The sequence below is a fragment of the Colius striatus genome, chromosome 2, assembly GCF_028858725.1.
Source record: "Colius striatus isolate bColStr4 chromosome 2, bColStr4.1.hap1, whole genome shotgun sequence".
Lineage (NCBI taxonomy): Eukaryota > Metazoa > Chordata > Aves > Coliiformes > Coliidae > Colius > Colius striatus.
In genome coordinates this window covers 109400554-109415290 of record NC_084760.1, presented here as the reverse complement: position 1 = coordinate 109415290, position 14737 = coordinate 109400554, and the positions used below count along the sequence as shown (strand labels likewise).

Here is a 14737-nt window from a genome sequence, read left to right as displayed (position 1 = left end):
CTAAATCTTCCAAATTGCGCTCTCATTTCTAATTAATATCAATTTAACAAATAGAGTATCTCTTGAGATCTCAATAATATATTATATTATATCTCAATTATAAAACTGAAAAAAGCATGTCATCCTAGTGCTTGAAGTAGAAATTACCAGTAAAACCATTTACCTTCTGTTTTAGACTTTTTTTTAGAAACCTTTTTTCCAAATGAGTTTTATTTCAAAAACATGCAGATGTGTGTGGGATGCTTAGGTTCATTCACAGGGAGATTCCCCCCAGTTATTTTACGGAGACACAACATATTCAAATAAAGAAAAGATGTATTAAATACTCAATCAGTAGAGTGTTATTTGAACTACTTGATGGGCATCCAGCTCTAATGATGTTTTTCCATAAATCTAAATAGACAATCAATCATCTAAAAGAGGCAGAAAGAGAAAATTTTCCTGAGATATATTTTGTTGTTAAAGAGGTGGACTGATACTCATAAAGATTCCAGTCCTAAGATGAGCTCTGAGTAGACAGAGCCTTCATGTTTCACAACAAAATCAGCAGTCATTTTAAGAATTAAGATATAAGTATGCATACCTAAAACCCAAACTTGACAGCTGACATTTATTTAGCAGGGGCTACGCTTCCTCACAGTGTGTTAAGGCTCAGAACATCAGTTGAGCTCATCACCCTGAAGCATCAACCCTTGAACAATTAAACGACCGCAAGAAAACTGTTTCTTCATGCATATGTAAAAATTATGGGGAAAAGTGGGTATGACAAACCAACTCTCTGTTGTTAAGCAGCTAAAAAGAATCAAGCTTGAGATTTTGCAGAAAAACACTTCTATTTGATTATAACCCTGCTGCTGTACTTTAAGTCCTTAGTCCTAACTGCAGTTAGGTAGGTTATATCATGCCACTGGATGGATTGGATCACACATTGTCGGGGTTTTTTTTATTATTGCAAAAGCAGTAAACAAAATATTCAAGCATAGCAATACAAGCAGCTGTACTTTGGTAGAGGTTTCATTCTGTCCCTTCCGTCTAGGCAAGAATAGCACTGATTGGTCAAAACTGATTGGTTTTCTTAGTAGTGTAACTTCCACGCATAGAGCCATTGTTTCACCCACCCTAAGGCAAAATGCAACAACAATGTAACTGTACTTGCCAGTAATGCCTAACTCGATTATGAAAGAAGTGAAGAAAACTCCAAGGATAACATTGAAATATCTTCATCTTCAAAGGCTGGGAGCTGCTAAGGCTAAAGACGACTATTGGAGGTACTTATCACCACTAAAAGCCAGGCCTATTCTGCTTAGACACTGGTCATGTTGGACATTTTATAGATCATACAGAAGAAATTGCTAGAGAAAATGTAGGAACAAAAGATAAAAGTAATTGTTCAAACAACATGGTTTTTAGCTAACACCATCAAAGGTGCTATCGTCTTAAAATTGCCTTGTTTTGTCTGGCAAAGATTTGAGATGAGTATATGATTTTATATATTAGATGTAACAGTTGACTTAATGATACAAAATATGAACAAAGTGGCAACAGTTACCTTTTGGTTGTCTCTCTTTTGTTTTAAATAGGAATCTCGTTAAAATTTGAAGGCATATTTTGATCCAACTACCGTACAACTTGTCTTTTCTTTGCATTTGCTAAAACATCCTAAAATGTACTACATTTGGTACGTAAACAAGATCAACTAGAGCCTCCCTCCATCCCAACTACATAAAAATTAGTAACTTCCAAAATAAACTCATTTCTCTATAATCACAAATAAAAGTGATAAAAATATTTTATATGCCTTCTGATAACATCCTCATATGAAAGCAGACTTGTAATTTGAAAAATCAACAACTTTAAAACACAGCAAATGTTGTCATCTTATGAGGTTATTTTAAGATGTTTCCTTGATTTACATTTAATACCTGACTACAGGTGCTGAGTCTACAGCTGCTTTGTGTATTTCCAATTCAGTTTTAGACACTTTAAAATACTAAAGAAGAGATAGAGAAAGGAAGGATTACCCTAAGAATTAAGGTGACTTTTGCCTTGTATGTTGGCTAAAATGTAAAGCATGTGGCTGCTCAGGGGGATTGTGGAGTTTCCTCTCTGAGGATTTTCAAAACCCACCTGGACACATTCCTGTGTGACCTGATCTAGGTGCATCTGCTTTGGCAGGGGGGTTGGACTAGATGATCTCTAAAGGTCCCTTCCTACCCCTACCATTCTGTGAGTCTATGTCCCAAAACCTATGCACTTAGATAACATATAAGCTTGAATTATCCCTTCTGCGGAGAGGAGTTTTATTGCCAACCCATAAACACAAAGCTATCATTACTTTCACTAACAGCTTCAACTCACAGAAGACCCATTTTTACTTCTGGCTTTATGGTTCTCTGTTTCCTACTTAGCATGTTGACACAGGTACTGAAGCACCAAACTGGTTTACTGGTTATTGAAAAAGCAAAACTGCTGGTATGCTAAAGGAAGTTGCTGGCTATTTATGTACCACACAGTCTTTTGTATATTGCCTAATTAGTTTGGTTTGCTTATTGTTTGTGTTTTCACAGATTGCCTCTGTTCTACTCTATTAAAAATTAGTATCACACACATTAATCAGCTTCAAAGCCGCTATCTTATACAGGAAGTCATCTCTTACGAATAAAACTTCAAGGAAGTCCTGGCCTAATCTGTTAAGTACATTGTAAAGGCCAATATAGTGCCCCAAACAGGTTGCTTTCCATACAAGTTCAACAAGCTTTTGAATTAGGGTCTTAAGGATTCTTTGAGCTCCTTTTTATATAATGCATAGTTGTATAATAGAGATGAAAAAACGGTTTCAAATGTGCAACACTCAGCATCCTCAATAGCTCTCTTTTAATTGTTAACTCGATTATAAGGAATTAAGTTTAATTAATCCTAAAGGTGCTAGACACTCTCCTCAAGAACTGATTACATATTAAAATGCTGCAAACACGGCAGATCCAGCAAAAAAAAAACCCCAACCTTTAAAAATTATTTTCATCACAAATTAAGGATAGGTGAGGAAGTGTTACCCTCAACATTTAAAAACTTGTTTATGTACAAAATTGAAAGGGAAAATATTGTTAAATGACACTTGGGAGGAAAATCCATGCATTCACTTCCAGTGCGACGGACTAATCATGAATGAAACAATTGATAACATTTCCTAATTGAAAATATAGTGGGAACACAAATTATAGTTTATGAACCACAGTTACTTCCCGACACTTTCCATCTGTACAGATGCTTCATTTGGAAAAGCCTTGACTTGTGGCAAAGGAAATATCTGTATTATTCTAACTGAAAAAACAAAGTGACAATAATTTATGTATATCTATTTTTAAGATGACGTAATTATGCTTTCAAACTTCCATTTTCTTTTCCTCTAATGCATTTTGGTCTACTGCTGCAAACAACAAAACATAGTCCAGTCAGTCTCTGGCCAGGAAGATGATCAAGTTTCTTAGAAAGAGACTGTCATAGAAAGCCCATCATGCACTTAGGAATGTAACTATTTATTCAAATCTCAGACAAGAAATTTTGAGTAGCTCTTCCAAGCAGAATCAAGTTTGGTGATTAAAACTCATTACATGCTATTGACACCTTTTTTTCCCCCCCACATTTTCTAACATAAGATCACTAAAATCCAAAGGATTTTTCTTATTCCTAATTTCACTGTAGTTTTTAAAGGAGATGACTGAAAATACAATACCAATCAATCTTCCAAGAGCAGAAGTCCTTCATCTAGAATACAACAGTCATTACTGAGATCTCATCTCCGTAATCCCTAGAACATACAGTACATAATTGCTATATAGGAAAGGGAGAAACAACTAATAACAAGGGGAATTAGCTCCTAGAGTTCCTTACCAAATCTAGATGGATTTTATTACTGAAAGGAAACTAGATTGCATCGTAGTGAGTAACAGTGAGCCTTTTTCCTTTTTTTTTAATCTCTGATCCTTCATCCACTTTACTGGGGAGCATGTACACGCTCTGAAGATAAAGGTTTCCTCCAGCATTCACTTTCATATACATTATGGAAATGTGCTTGCAAAAGACTATTGCACCAATACAGAGTTGAGAATACTTGATGGCAAATATCTGATTACAGCAAAATTTGCTCCACCTGGAAAACCGTGTTCCTTTATCTGGCCTGAGTATTTCTGAAACTACAGATGAACTTGGCACCTTTGCAGGGTGCAAAGGATGTGATGCAATATAAGTCTATTGAGAATATACAATACTAAACATTCGATGGAATTCCTGGCTTTTTGTTCCCTTAAGAAATCATGCTACAGTTCAAATGCTACATTTCAAAGTGCTGATATGAATCCACCTTCCAAGCAGCGATGGCAAAAGACCTAACTGTTCCAAGGACTGAAATAAGAAAACTAATAAAGGAGAATAGGCTATTGCCTACAGCAGCAGAGTACAGAAATCATTCTATGCAAAGGCTTCTTCCAATCCCATGCTTTTATAAAACTACTGAATTATTTAAAGGAACATATGAGGACTGAAACAAAGCACTTACAAAAAGGAACTGGACAATCTGCCTAGGATCACTGCGCATCATCTATTTGCTGTATCAAGCAATCCTACCATGCAATCTCCTGATAAGTAGATTGATGTTCACTCATGGTTACAAGTATATGCATATAGTATATGAAACACACTGGCACACATGGTTTACTAATGATAATGAAGATTAAGAGATGTGTAAGTGTATGTATCAAAGAAAAAAGGTGAGTGTACAGTGGGGAACAAAAATTAAACATAAAAGCAAATAAACCAATAACCACCTTTGCTTACTAATACAGATCAATGTCTTTACGTCATATAGATACATGTACAATGTATATATACATACAGATATACACGTATAATGTGTATACACATTACATAAATATAATGAGTGTGTACATGAACACACATCCCTACTAAATCCTTAAGGAAACTGTGTCTATTTTGTACATGTGTTGACTTGAAATTAGCTAACCAAATTGGATTTTTGTAACTGAAATGTATTTTGAAAGTGACAACAGGTGCCCATAATAAGCAGAAGAATTGCAGTTAACAAGCTGTTGCTTCTCACTTTACCTATACCCACTGCTTTATTCTAAATGATTCTGCATATGTTTAGTTCAATGAAATATAAAGTACAACTATTTTTAAAATATTAGTATTTTTAAAATAAAAGCTATTCAAGTTTCTCTCCCATATTTTCTCATGCTGCAAAAAGATTTTATGCAATTGTTCTTACTTTCATTGTTACTTATGACCTCCTTGACATGACAACATCAGGGTAATTCTCTCTGTTTGAACTAGTTCAATCACATAGACAACGAGCATCACGTAAGTATTTTTCGTCCTATTAACATTAGGTGAGAAAATGAGCAGATATGATAGACAGCTGGTTTGCCTCTCCTGGAGTGGCACATTTGTCTTCCTATCCTACTTATCTTATATTGCATGCTCTTGTAATACATTCCCTGTCTCTCATACACCTGCAGAGCTTTGACTTTTTGTTTCCAGTGACATTACATCTAGGTGGATGTGCTTTATTTGCATATAGAGCTGTTAGTCTCCAAGGTATGATATCCATCACAGAATTATTATTAAGAAGAAACTACTACTATTAATAATAAACCCTGTGCTGTAGCTAAAGAACAGCAAATTTGTAACAGTGTCAACATTTCTTGAGGAAAAACTGTCAACTCACAATATAGCTTGCATGTTACCTAGTTGGTAAATGAACAGCAAATGAGTTCCTAGAGACAGAAAGCAACTCAAATTCTCTGTGTGTCTTTAGTCTAAATAATAAGAAAATGAAGTCTCCTCCTGAAAGGACTGGAATAGCCTCCAGATATCTCATGGATGGATGTCCTTTAACACCCCTTGCCCCTGCCACAGGAGAAGCCGCAGTCACTGGTGATGTGCGCCAACAGCATGGCAGCTGCCCACAGCCCTTGGGGTTTCCATTGCCAATTGTACATTAGAGGTCTGCCCCTTTATTCCCAGATCCTACTTCTTCCTTGAAAAAATTGTATTACTCTGCCAGCAGCTGTCATGTTGCTTTTTCTGCTCTTTGAAAAGGAGCTTCCATTTCTACAAATACTGTTTAAACAAATATAACAACATTCTTGTGAAAAAAAACCTACCAACTATAGGGTTTTAGAAACACAAAAATATCCATGCAAGGACCAAATTTTAATAGTCTTTTGGTCTGTTTACTTTTAACAGGAAATCTGATTTCACAGTATAACAGCATTGTAAGATAAGCATGACATTTGTGACAGCTGGAGATCTCACCATGCACTAACTGAAATCAGAGGTAAGTCTGGACCAGCAACAGGTACTGACCTTAACAAACATGGAACTCTGTACCTTCTTCTGACCACAGACTTCTCTGTGACCTTCACATGAAAATCTGCTCCAAACAATCACATCCCTGACTCAAAGACCTCAGGCACAGATCTAAAGTTGACTACAACACAGGGAAACATTAGGAGCTCTGTGTCATTTTGTTCAATACACTTGCTCTATTTTTTTTCCCCCTTTTTCCTTGGCATTTGTTTTCATAATGCTCAGAGCATGCATCAGGCTGACAAAGATCCAGATCATCTGCTCGGATGCAGAGAGAAGGCCAAGTAAAAGCAGCACAGTTTACCAGTATTACTACTCTGTGTAAGCATAGTAGAGTTCTCACTTGCTCTCCACATGAGAAACTGGTACCGTCCACAAGTAACAATGTGGTTGCTCACTCCCAGGGCAGTGTGTTGATGCTACCCAGCAAATTTTGTCTATTTGTTTTGCACATGAATGCCACACATTCCTGATTTTAAAAGATATCTTGGGGTTAATATCCAACCTACCACAAACTCCTGTTTTTGAAAGGTATCCTGTGGTTGGAATCCAGTCCCCAATGGAAGGCAGTCTAACCTTTAAAGGCTGTAAGGAATGATTTTGGCAATCAGGCAACTGCAAGAAAAAATTGTTTTTGATAGCTACTTTGAGGAGGCAATGTACTTAGTGTAAGATATTGCCTTAAAAATACCTAGACTGCCAACATCTCGCTGAACACATTTAAGAGCCTTGATCATAAACTGCCAAGACAAGGACACAGAAAGGCTTTAAAGCTTTACAAATCTCCTTACATTCCTTCAGTCATACACTTCATTTTAAGAAATACATCCCCAAAGTACACTAATTCCAAGGATGTGGCACATAACCATTTTATATGTTCACAGAACACAAAACTTGCCATCTGATCTACCTTAAGGGAAAGTATTGCCCTCTCACAGGTGCCAAACACAAAGTGCTATGCCACTACAAGTGAAGTGGCTCACAGAGCCAGTTCCAAAAGAATTACTCTTTCCACTTCAGAATCATCCCATTTAATTGTGGCTTCAAAGAACTACAGTTGTAGAAGACATTTAAAAAAAAACCACAGAGGAAATTAGCTATATCCAAGGTATATCCAATAAATAAACTTGGGTAGCTGAGGATTTTTGGCAGGTCACTTGTCAGAACTGGAAACTGCGTGCAAGAAAACAGAAATAACAGGCAATCTGAACTTAATGTGCATGGCAAGGTGTTGGTATCTGGCTACCAGTTCTGTTTTGATTTTCTTATCTATTCCTTCAAGGACTGTTAAAGAAAATAATTAAGGCATGAAAAGACTGAAGGTGTGAAGTCAATCACCAATATGCAATGAGATATCTGCACACTGTGTTTTCAGAAGTGAAACTGGTGGAGGTCTGCTCATTTGCCATCTCACAGCCAACAGAGTAACAGCGACAAGGAGTATGGTGTGTTTTTGACTCTCTTTCCTTCACAAGGATGCTCAAGTCCCAAGTTATCTATTCTTTCACAGAATATATAACTGTTTCCACAGAAAAATCTTTTTCAGAGGTATGCCACATTCTCCAGTAGTGAGGGAAACTCCTTTATGGCATCTACATTACTACCACTGTCTCTTATCAATGGTCTTCATGATCTTAAACATTCCTGCAAAGTATTTCTGCTTAACTGCCCATACTTCCTCCCAAGAAGTACAGAGCCAAAAAAAATAAATCAAAACTGAATGTTGATGAAGATGAGCAAAAGATAAAGTAGTAATTTGATCATCTTTCTTTATGAGAAGACAACTTTCACTTTGTTCTAGTTTCTATAATAGATAAAAGCACCATAATAAAGAAGACATGACTATTTTAGCTAAAGATGAACTATTGTTTTGCTTTGATATCAAAATACCCAGACCAAAATAGATGCCCTCTCTCCAGCAAATCCTTGACAAACACCATTAGGAAAGGACCATAAGATGCATGTAATAACTATGCAGAGCTCCTAGTTCCTTGTGTTTCAGCATCTATGGTCAAATTATTTTTCCACAAGAAAAAAAGCCTCTGGTTAAAAATTCTCTGGTATTTGACCTATATTACATTAGAAGTACGTGAGTCTAATCCTCATGTCACTAAGGTCTGACAAAACTAGACTACAGATGGTATAAATGAGGATCATTTTATAACCTCTAAGTTTATATTCAGTCTTTTGGCTGTGTATAAGAAGTTCAATGTAAATGAACCTCAAGCTTTAAAAGCACACATAACATTCACTGATATCCACTTATGCATCTGCACCATATATAAATTGAGAGATCATGCACATCTTTTAACAAAAGTTCCAAGGAGAGACTGAAAAAAACAACAAAAACAGACTACATAAGGCAGACTTTGAATTATTTGTCTTTTTTCCCATTTAAAAATAATTCTAAAAAATATTGGATGTAGAGACATAAGACCCCCTGTAGCAGAACCTTCAGTTTTTATTCTGTGTCTTCTTTTGAATAATATGCAATTGAGGACAAAGTACCGTTTGAAACCATGTATTATCCAAAATGATAGATCACCAAATCATTAAAAAAAAAACAAAACAGAGGAGGCAAGGTAACAATAAACACTGAAAACCATTCCTATTCAAAATAAACTCACTCTACTTTGGTTTCTCAACACCATCTACTTAGCAATTCTGGTGGTATCTGTCTACCTTGTAAAAGCTACATTGTCTGTGAAGACCCCAGAAAAAGTCAGTGAAGAGACTGTGACAGAGGTACTCTCCCTTACGATTGATCTTCCCAGTTTGGTGAGTAAAAATTGCTGATGCAATGTTAATATAATAGTGAAATATAGTTTTATAACTTTACATACATATATGCAAATACAAGAACATTATTAGAGGAAAAAACACTTGCACTACTAGGAAACTTTAAAGAAAATTCATTAAAATGTAATGCAAATGTTCAATGAAAGTTCTTCACCTTCTGGAGTCTAATCTGAGAAGTATCAGAAAAATAGTGATGTCTCATGACCACATACAGAGGATCTGCCTGTATCAAACCTACTAAGTCTTTCTCTTTAAAATATACTAAGTTACAGATAATTTTTCACTCATATTCTAGACAATATTCAATCCCATAGAGCCTGGCAATCAAGTAACACTATTCCAGGTTTCTAAACATCATCATTAACATTTGTAGTAGAGATTTTGTAATCAGAAGCCAGCCAAGGGGACTCTCTTGATGAATCTGCAGGGTAAACTATAACTTAGCTTGCATGCACTTAGCCAAAATCACTGCAACAGTCCACCAAACAAGTCTTAAATGGGACCTGACTGCAGCACAACCTTTGTGAAAGCCTTCTCCAGGGAGATGAACTTTACCCTTTAAGAACTACAGCAAAAACTTGATTTTTGGTAGCAATGTCAACAGAAAAGACTTTAACATTCAGAGGCAAGTGTCAGTGATTATTTCTCTGACAGCTACTATACTTCAACATTTTTTCCCCCTAAATAAAAGGAAATAAAAACAATTCAAACTTCAGTAAAAGCACAGATCAGCTCTTCAAATCTATTAACATTCCCCAGGTGATAACAGTTGTGGACTAATCTAATTAAGGTGAATTATAAGGCGGACTGGAGACAAATCATATAGCTGGGCATTTCACTGCTGAAGTGGGACTATTTTACTATTCATAATTCCCAAAGAAATACTCAACTACTGTTATTCTGATCATCAAGTCCAACCATAAGATCTCTGTGTGAGTTACACACAACTGTAAAACATTTCTGGCCATCTGAGGAATATCAGTAACCATAAATTAGTCACAGAAACTGAGAAAAGAAAGTATTTGTATGATCTTTATTGGACTGCCTGGACTTATCTTTTCATGACTCATAGAGACCATGCATCCCTAATCCTTTTGTGAGTGTGCTGGTTTAGCCCTGGCTGGATGCCAGGTGCCTGCCAAAGCTGCTCTATCACTCATAGTCTCCTAAGCTAGACAGGGGAGAGAAAATAAAGCTAAAGGCTCAGTCAGGGGTCAAGATAAGGACAGGGAGATCACTCAGCCACTACTGTCATGGTCATAACAGACTCGACTTGGAGAAAATTGGTTTCATTTATTATGTATCAGAACAGAGAAGAGTAATGAGAAATAAAAAGCTAAATCTTAAACCACCTTCCCTCTACTCCTCCCTTCTTCCCAGGTCTCTACCCCTTCTCCCTGTTAGCAGCAAAGAGGGGTAAGAAATGGGGGTTACGGCCAGTTCATCACAGACTGTCTCTGCTGCGCCATCCTCTCAGGAGAGGATTCCTCGCACTTTACTGACCTTGGTGTCTGAAAAGTTGTTGCTCTCACATTCTCACTCATCTCTCTGCCACTGAAGCTGGTTCTTGTGTAATACATTTTTCCCCTTCTCAAATATGTTAATCTCACAGGTTCTACCACCATTTGCTAAGTCACAAAATCATAGAATCGTTTTGGTTCAAAAAGACTTTTAAGATCATCAAGTGCAACCACTAATCTAACACTGCCAAGCCCATCACTAATGTCCCTAAGCACCTCAGATATGTGTCTTTTAAATATCTCTGGGGATGGTGATTCCACCACCTTCCTGGGCAGCCTGCTCCCAGTGTCTAACAACCCCTCAGTGAAAAAGTTCTTCCTCACGTCCAATCTAAGCCTCCCCTCATGCAACTTGAGCCCATTTCCTCTTGCTCTATCATTCATTACTGGAGAGCTGAGACTAATCTCCATCTCACTAGAGTCCCCTTTGAGGTAGTTGTAGAGAGTGATCATGTCTCTGCTCAATCTCCTCCAGGCTGTCTCAGCCTTGGCCAGCAGCAGGTTCATCTTGGAGCTGGCTGGCATTGGCTTTATCAGATATGACAGAAGCTTCTGGTAGCTTCTCACAGAAGCCACCCCAGTAGCTCCCTCATCCCCTCTATCAAAACCTTGCTATGCAAACCCACTACAGTGAGAATAATGAAATTCTACCATGTTAATTTGCAAAAGTACGTCTCCACCATGAGGCTACCACCTTGAACTCCCTGCCTATCAGCTGCCCCTGAATGGGATTGTTTATATTATGTTCAGCTAGTGGCACTTGGAGCAGCTATTGAGGCAATAATTGCTGAGATGGACATAGAAAACAAAGTGGAAATGAAATGGTGTCTACTTCCAAGAAGAACAATGCAAAGGAAGGAGTGCCTAGGGAAAGGACAGCACAGCCACTCAGCACCTGCATTTCTCAGGACAGAGTTATAATAAAGAGTAGAATCTAAATTAACAATACATACAGCTAAACCACAATATTCTCAAGAAAAACATTCAGAAGCTTGAGACACACTGGCACGCCTAATTTGCAAATGATACCATAAAAATTTCTCACAATCTGAATACTAGCTAAAGAAATGCCAGACTCTTAAGAAATGCCAAACAGCACTTTGAAAATCCATCTTTGCTTTGGCTGGCCTGCCATTTTGCACAGATTGTATTCTGAGCAAACCCCTGTAAGCAGTTTTCACTTCATTTCTTATCTCTTCATGAAGGAAAAACTGTACTATGATCCAGTGTGCCAAGTGACCAATAATTTATCTTGTTTGACTTTCCAGAGAACACCAGGGGGCTACAAAGAGTTCAATCAGTTACTCAGATAGAAGGATTGCAACAGGCAAAGTGGACACCTTCAGCAAGCACAAATCACTGCTATTTTTCACTGCTGTGGCATACAGAATTCTTAACAAGGAGAGACCCTCATGTTGCTGGAACCGCGTAGTTTATGAACCAGAAAAGTCCATGAAGTTTTTAACCTTCAAGATAAAGTAAAAAGCAGGCTAGAGAAGCACTTCAAGGAAAGCTAACTCCACGAAAATCTAAAATTACTGTATTCACCCAACGTACCTGAGAAGGCCAAACTATAGGTTGGAATGTAAACCCTGGGTACCTTAATGGGATACAGGGGTCACCGTGAGACTACCAGATTGTTGGCCATAAGGGTGATAGGAAACACCTATCTGACTGTCTAGGACAATACTTGACAACGTCTAATACAAGTGTTAACAAAGGTAATGATTATCTGTGGTACAAAAAGTAGTTTTCAAGGAACTGAGATAAAACTGACACTCTTCTTGGAGACCAAAGAGCAACAATATTGAACCTTTAACGACCCACTTGGTATATGAACCACAGACTAGAGATGAAACTTGTCTGTTCTGTCTCCAAAAGCCCAAGCCATCTATCTTACAAACACTGCATGACTAGAAAGTAGTTTTGATAGTTTAGATATTCCTCACTTCACTCAAAAAAAAAAAAGATAGAAAAAGCAGTAAGAAGGACCCATATTTCTGGTTTGACACCTTTATATTAACCAGAAGAATTAGGCAGGAAGAGAATATTCTTCAAGAAACTGGGGAACAAACATCAGTAAAGTACTTAAAACTGTAAATATACAACATAGATATAATAGGTATTGTCAAATAAACAATGCAAGAGGTTGCCCACAAGTGCCACAGGCTGTGCTCTCTGACTGCCAGGGTTCTATGAAGTTCAATTTCAAAAGCAGAAAACACTGCCACTGAGCATCCCCTTATCAAGAAGCAACGGCGTTACTTCAGACAGGGATGATGAAAATACTTGTCTTAATTTTATGAACCATTTTGGTTTCTTCTCTTCATAATACTTTACAGATTTTAAAGGAATGGTTTTTTACCATTCTTCGAAAGCAATAAAAGCAACAGAAGTTTTGAGCTACTAAAGGCAAATAAAAAAAAAAAATTAGCATTCTGGCAAAGTGGAGTCATATGGAGAGTGAGCAAGTACTGCAATGATACCAAAAATCAAGAGAGAGAGAGAGAGAGAATATTGTTAAGTGTTATTGTAAGTAATAGGATGATATTTTAGGTTAAATACCAAGTAAGGCTTCCAGCAATCAAAGAAATGGTTGAACAATCCTTTAAAAGAAAAGGTGGAATGAAGCCAATCTTTTTACCACTAAAAGGTACATTGCAGGGACTTACTTTTTGGTTTTTGCATTAACTGACTACACATGATTACTGCACTTCAGTAGTTCTGTTATTAAAATGTTATTTTCTTATTCATTAACTGAGTTTTAAGAAAAATAATTGTGTTTTGTTAACAAATACAGGGAAAAAATATTTTCCTTTTCTATTAAAAAAGCTCACTTAAGTGTTAGAGCGTGGCACAGATATGGAATAAAGACATTTCAGTACGTGATAAAAAGAAAGATTTAATAGTCTTATTCCATGCATGAGGGTGAAGGGGAATGATCTGTGTCTTTGTATAGCTAGGATTAATTCACTTTTTTTGTGTCTTTCTATAGGTTGGGGGTATAGGTGATGGCTGCTTAAGATTGTCTGACAGGTGTCTTCATGTCTCCAAGCAGATCTGCAAACAGTAAGTCATTCCATTAAGCTTTGCTCTGTGTTTGCTTTTGTTACACTTTGAAATGTTAGTGTGATAGCATTTTCAGAGTACAATATCTTCCTAAAGAACCACATATGGAGTGAAACAGTTCAGGAGTCACTCTTTTTTCAGAAACCTTTAGTAACAAAGCAGTGACGATGATCAAACAGCTCCATTTGGAATGTTTTGTTCATACGATTAAGCAGCTAGTGTTCTTGGGGAAAGGGTAATTGTATGAGGTAGTTCTGAGTGATCATATCATAATAAAGATATCAAACTGCCTCCCTCTCTGTAAAAAAAAAACAAAAAAAGGGAAATGGAGAGTTAGGGTGACTGATCAAAAGCATAGAGTTAGAAATGGGACCCAAAAGAGTAATTTTTTGCTTAGTCCTCTGTGCAGTAGCAACGAGCACTCTGAGGACTCAAGGATACTACCTGGACCCTAAGGCACCACATCTGCTTGAATGAAGGAGCCGCAGTAAGCTGACTCATGATCAACTAAGCTCAGCTAGTACAGGGCAGGAGAGGAAGCTGAACTGAGAAGGCTCCAGCTAAGCATCCCTGAACACCGGAGCAGAGAGATGCGACTGCTGCAGCTCACAGCCAGCAGCTTCCTCCATCATCCTGTTTCAGAGCCTCAGCTGAAAGGTGGACACTTGGCCTATGGCAATCACTGCCTCCCTCCTACTCTGCAGTCCAACTGTACAGCCCACCAGCCAGAAGCTTTTCTGTCCACCTCCATGTCAGGATCGATCACATCATTGCAGTTCTATCCCACTTTGCTACCATTGCTATGTTTTAATTCCTTCAAAGTACATTTTGGTGGAAAATACCAATAAAAATGTTGTAGCCTGTTATGTCTGTGGTATCCTTGATGTCAACACCTGCCTACTGCTTTGTATGAGCCATGGCAGGGACACACTGCCTGGCCTGCAACTACACTCCTAAACCTG

At 37.5% G+C, this 14737-nt stretch overlaps 1 protein-coding gene across 1 annotated transcript in view; it reads right to left on the bottom strand.

Moving 5' to 3' along the window:
* TULP4 (TUB like protein 4) overlaps positions 1 to 14737 on the bottom strand; it is a 177078-nt gene that overhangs the window by 60667 nt on the left and 101674 nt on the right. The gene's annotated exons all lie outside the window — the stretch shown is intronic.